Source organism: Triturus cristatus, chromosome 8, assembly GCF_964204655.1.
Source record: "Triturus cristatus chromosome 8, aTriCri1.1, whole genome shotgun sequence".
Taxonomy (NCBI): domain Eukaryota; kingdom Metazoa; phylum Chordata; class Amphibia; order Caudata; family Salamandridae; genus Triturus; species Triturus cristatus.
The window spans coordinates 1,696,212,636-1,696,218,910 of NC_140591.1; the positions used below are offsets into that span (position 1 = coordinate 1,696,212,636).

The window sequence follows — 6,275 nt, forward strand, 5'->3', positions numbered from 1 at the left end:
ACCCCACCTCAGCTAGGAACAGACTTCATGAAGGAATGAAGGAAGTGGCGAACTGGATGACAGACAGCCGCCTGAAACTGAACGCCGACAAGACGGAGGTCCTCATCGTCGGCCCCACCCCCACCGCATGGGACGACTCCTGGTGGCCCCCCGCCCTAGGCAGTAATCCCCAACCCACCGACCACGCACGCAACCTCGGCTTCATCCTGGACTCATCCCTCACCATGACCAGACAGGTGAACTCGGTGACCTCAGCATGCTTCAACACCCTCCGCATGCTCCGCAAGATCTTCCGCTGGATCCCCACCGACACCAAAAAGACCGTCACCCACGCCCTCGTCACCAGTCGCTTGGACTACGGGAACACCTTGTACGCGGGCATCACCACCAAGCTGCTGAGGAAACTCCAACGGATCCAGAACGCTGCCGCAAGACTCATCCTGGACATCCCTCGCCACCACCACATCTCAGGACACCTGAAAAAACTCCATTGGCTCCCCGTCAACAAGAGGATCACCTTCCGACTCCTCACCCACGCACACAAAGCCCTTCACAACCTCGGACCCAAACTCATCAACAACCGCGTCTCCTTCTACACTCCTCCGCGCACTCTACGATCCGCCGGACAGGCCATGGCAGCCGTACCCCACATCCGCAAAGCCACCGCCGGAGGAAGATCCGTCTCTTTCCTGGCAGCGAAGACCTGGAACTCTCTGCCCAGCCACCTTCGCGCCATACCTGAACACCTCTCCTTCAGAAGGCAGCTCAAGACCTGGCTCTTCGAGCACTGACCCCCCCCCCCACCCTCCCCAGCGCCTTGAGACCCTTTATGGGTGAGTAGCGCGCTTTATAAATGCGATTGATTGATGATTGATTGCTGTGCACCAAGACATCTGCATTATTGTGTCATGTTAAATGCACATTTACTTTGTAGCCTTTATTTCCACACCACAAATATTGAATTTGTGCAGCCACAGCCCCATTACCACACTCAGTTCAACACTTGTGCCTACTCGAGAAGTGCAATACAGTTAGGGCATTGCACAATGTTTGTCTGTCCCAGTCCAATGCTACTCCCATGACACTCACATGTGAACCTACATTGCATCACCCTCAGGAAAGAAAGGAAAACAATTCCCTGCTGGCACATGTCACCAGAGTAATTAATTTTACCTAGTCCATGCGCATGCAGCTAATCCAGTACATGTATTTTCTTTGCATTCTGGGACTTGTAGTCCTTTACATATTAGCAACCAGTACCAGAAATAACTATACAAATGTGATTAAATGAAGTGTATGGAACCAAGCCAGCACCTTTAACTTAAGGCATACAGCTGATTGTGGCACCATTGATAAGGTAACTCATCATACATGGTAACCTAATGTGGATATATTCATGTGGAAACATATACATGAACAAATTCATAAGGGTACCACATAATACCCAACACGATTGTCATTAAATTGTGAATTCCGTTAGGAAAACTACAATCAGTGACAAGCAGCTTCTAAACTCAATAAAAATCCCTGACTTCAACCCTAACCACAATCGACACCCTACCCACAGCATTAACCCTAAACATATCATACCCTACCCACCTCTCTCACCTTGAGACTGTTCCTAGCCCTTAAGGGTTCCTTCCAGTGGTGAGAAAATGCAGTTCTCTCGGAGATAATTTCCATTTATAGTCATAAGCACTGAATAGTACCGCCCACGCGCAGGGACCCCGGAGCGCTTATTCACAATACATCTTCATAAGTGTTGATGTTCGCCTTTCTTCAGGAAGGACAGCAGAGTCACTTAAGTAAGAAACATATTATGCAGCCTTCAGGACTAAGCCACAATGGCCCAGTTCTGCATCGTGTACTTAAAAAAGGGGCCAAGAGAGATGCATATGTGTATAATTTCACGGTGTTTTAATATAACAGCATAAATCTCTCTCACAAACCCTGGTTGTTAGAGTTGAGGGTTTGAGCAAAGAGAACTCTTTTCTTCCTCTTCGCTGGATGACTCTTTTAATAACAACAAAATGACTTTATATTATGTTTCTTCGTTATTACTCCGTGGAAAACATCTTCTTAATCAGAGCTCTGCTCTAGGGGAGCGCCTGAGTAGTTTATATATTTACATGTTTCACTTTGGGATGGTCAATGAAATATAGAAACACATTTTTGTATTTTGGTTTGTTGTATCTGCTCAGCTTAAAGTTAGTTTACTGCTTACACATGTATCTTTTCTTAATTTTACTAGAATGACACAACGGTAAGACAGATGTTGAAAGGGTCTGGAGGAAAGCCAAGCCTCAGGAATTTCAACCCTGGACACCACTCTATCCTGGAATGTTACAGACGATCTAAGACATTCAGTTCCTGATTGGATGGCTGATTTTTACAAACCGGCTGCGAGAAAGATCATGTTGTTCTGTTGCTCGCTGTATACGCATGAATACTCTGCAGTTGTACAATCTATGTGTCTCCTTTTTATGTTTTTCTCACATTTTCAAATAAAGGGTGGTTGAAGTGTCAGCATTTGTCCTCCCCGATTCTTTCTTTTTGCGTTCTGTCTTGAAAGTGCAGCTGTCACCACACAATTTAGTGAGCATCACAAGAGAGGGTCTTTGGCTCCGCCCACATGTTGTGAACCAGAAGTACATGTTTTCATTGGGCAGAAGTTGTGTGCTTCCACGAAAAAGGCGGATGGCCAAGCCACCCGCAGGGGGACACTAGAGGGGACAGACTCTTGAGGGCATAATATCAAGGGCTTTATCTCCGCGTTATCTGCACTTTTCTGCCGATAATGCGGCGATAATTTTATCACCCTATTATCAAGGCAGCGTTATCGTGAAAGGGGGCATGCAGTGGGTGTTGCGGTGTGTCTGCCAGCGTGAAACCCATTGAAATCGACGCTGCCTCCTATTATCAAGCTTGGCGATAATAGGTGGCAGCGCCGAACTTAAGACCAGAAAAATCCTGGTCTTAAGGTGATAAACGGGGAGAAATGTTTAATTTCTCCTAGTTTTTGATTTTTCCATGTGGGCTGCCTTGTGCAGCACACAGGAAAAAAGCAAAATGCCTTGGTCTGTTCATGTACAGGAAGGTGTTCCTTCCTGTACATGAATTTTTTTTTTTTTCAAAATGCCATTTCGTAACTTTTCTGTGTGCTGCACTCCTTCCTACACATAAACAAACCTTCCTGCTCGCAGACAATCTTGCATTCTGGTACAAGGGTGCCTGCGCTGGTGATAAGTGGCGTAACTTATCGCCATCACAGGGGGAAATGCCAGGCTGCACCATATCCTTGGTAATATGGTGCAGCCCGGCTTTTCCAAAGTGGCGAAGAGAGGTATTTAGCCAAGACGCCTAATGCCTCTCTTCGCCACTTCCTTGATAATATGACCTTTAGTGTTTCCTCACTGCCTATGGAGTACTGTTTTTTCTGTGGCCTCCTGGCCCGGAAGTTAGCCACTTCAAGTACGAGAATTCGCCTCCCCGTGACCCCAGGTATGATGTCACTTCCAGGATAGTGGTGGGGTATTCAGGTGGGCACCACACCTGGCTATTCCTCTTTCAGTGGCCAGCAGCAGAGGATTATGGGCAGGCCGGCACAGGTAGAATAGCGGACGCGGGAAGTTTTTGTTTTTGTTGAGGTGAGCGCACCAGTCTGGGGTTAGTTTGGTTCGCGGTGTACGTCTTTGTGTCGGGGCTTGCCCATCTGTTTACGAATTATACTTGCAAATGCCACAGCTTAGGTTCTATAATGGTCAGGCCGAGCGCACCTTTTGCCACTGCATTTTGGACAAGACATTTTTTGTAGTGTGGCCTCTGCACCTCCCCTGCTGTGTGGCTTTAGGCGCATGTAGAACTGTTTAGAGTGCGTATCAATCAACCCCTTTTGTGTGTTGAAAAGCTTTCTCCACCTGCTTTTTTATATTTAAGGGGAAAAAAAGTACTTGACTGTCTTAAACCTATGTTTTGCAAAGGTTTGAACTCCGGTCCGGCAGAGTTGCACCGCTCTCCGATGTGCAGTTTTGATGGGAGCGCCACATCACCCCTGGGCGTCCTGAGGGGCTTGTCTTCAAGGCTGCAGGGACTATCCGAGGTGGGGAGCCTTCCCCCATATTAAATGGCTGTGTGTTGTGAGATCAGTGGTCACCTTTGGGTGACCACTGTCAACATTTTTTTTGTTTTTGCAGATTTATATAACACAAACTCGACCCAAAGGTATTGGAGCACTTTACATGAGCATCAGTTACGTTAAACAAGAACACATTCATTATTTTGTTTTTTGGTAGGCACAGGGAGATTAAGTGATTTGCCCAGAATCACAGGATGTGGAGTTGACCCCGAGGATCGAACCTTGATTTCCGAGTTCTAAAGTCGGCAGCTCTAGCCATGAGACAACATCCTTCTGCGGGTCATGTCATTTTGTTGTTAGATAGTTAGTCATTTGTCAAGATGCATCGAAAATAGTGTAAGTCATACTACATTGATTTAGATGCTACATAGCAGGATTAACATGGCACCAAAAGTATGGACATTTGAACAACAATACTGATGCACCTTGGGATGTGTAGGAGAATGACATCAACCACGTGGGTATTTGAACTGAAGCACTTTCCTATGAATGCAATTGTACTCACTTGTGACCAGGGCCTAAAGTCCGTAAAGCGTAAGGATATGAGGACATGAGGTCGCAGACACTTTCACTCTGGAAATAGACGCACGATTTTACACTGGAATCAGGCTCTGCACCTTTCTTCTTTTGGATATATATATATATATTCACAGAAAAAAAAGATTGAATATAGTTTTCCTAACTAAAAATTATTCACAACTTTTTTTAAATATATATATATATATTAATATATATAGAAAATAAATAAAAACATAGGATTGAGGTACATTATACTTACAAATTTTCATTTACAAAACCTTTGAATTTCACTGAAAAAACCATAGGTTTCAGGGACGTTATAGTTAGAAATTAGCATTTAAAAAACCTTTGAAATTCACTGAACAAACCTAGGTTTCAGGCACGTTATAGTTAGAAATTAGCATTTAAAAAACCTTAGAAATTCACAGAAAAAAACATAGGTTTCAGTTATAAACGTTATAGTTAGTTGGACATTTCACTCGTACAAAACCATAGAAATTCCAGCGTTATAGTTAGTTCAGCTAACTATAACTCGCACCCCTGCAATGCACTGCTGATGACGTCACATACTACATTATTCATGACATGATGAGTGACATCACTGATGACATCAGTGAAGAGATCTCAAATGACATCACTGATGACATCACTGGTGACATTGTCCAGTGATTGTGTGTTTCAATAAAGTTTAAATATGTTTTATATATATGCCAAGGTGTATTGAAGAATGAGTGGCTGTATAAGAGTCTGGATGGATGATTTAGTAGGTGCCTGACTGACTGTATAAATGAGGGAATAAATGTATCTTACTGAATGCAGGGGTTAGTGACTGATACAGACATTCACACAGTTTAGTTTGTCAGTTGGTGTATAAGCGATTGCATGGGTTGATGAGTAGCTAAATGAGGATCCATATGGGTTATTGATTGGTTGTCAGAGTATCTGTATGGGTGCCTGAGTGTCTGTGTGGGTGGGTGTGGGGTGTGACTCTGTGTATAGATGTGTGAGTGGATGATTCACTGGGTGTATGGATTCAAGAGTGCATCTGTGAAGGGCTGTATGGGTGGGTGAGTATGTGTATGGGTATGTTGGTGAGTTAATGGAGGCCTCAGAGGTACATGTGGGAGTAGCTGCATATGTGAAAGGCAGTATATGTGAGTGTTGGTGTGTATAAATTACTATATGTGAGACTGAGTGTTTGTGAGAGTGGCTGTATGGATCAGTGTGGGCTTGTATTAGTTATTGTATAGGAGTGTAAGTATGTATTAATATATGTTTGAATACGTGAGGTGGTGTGTGTATAGCTGTATAGGTGAATAAATGGGAGTGTGATTGATTGTTTGCATGACTGACTAGGTGTGTGAGTAACTATGTATGAGTGGAGGTGTGTGAGTGTCTGTATAGATATGTGAGAGCATATGATAATGCCGTATTGATGGTTGACTGTATGGGTGAATGAGTGGATGTGTGTGTAGACCTAGGAATTAGTGAGTGGGTATTTACTAACTGGTATTGGTGTGTCTATGGTTTCAAAAATGGTAGTCTGTATTTTAGAGTGGGTGTATCAAAGATTATATTAGGGTTTAAGGAGGTGCATCAGATTTTCATGTGGATGATGTCA

At 44.1% G+C, this 6,275-nt stretch overlaps 1 protein-coding gene across 7 annotated transcripts in view; it reads left to right on the plus strand.

Annotated features, from left to right (window-relative positions):
* LOC146808630 (uncharacterized) overlaps positions 1–2,526 on the plus strand; it is a 320,797-nt gene extending 318,271 nt beyond the window's left edge. For all 7 annotated transcript variants that reach the window (XM_085623656.1, XM_085623657.1, XM_085623655.1 and 4 more), the window contains one exon: positions 2,252–2,526. The gene's annotated coding sequence lies outside the window, so the exon portion shown is untranslated. The remainder of the gene's footprint in view (positions 1–2,251) is intronic.
* The last annotated feature ends 3,749 nt before the right edge of the window (positions 2,527–6,275 follow it).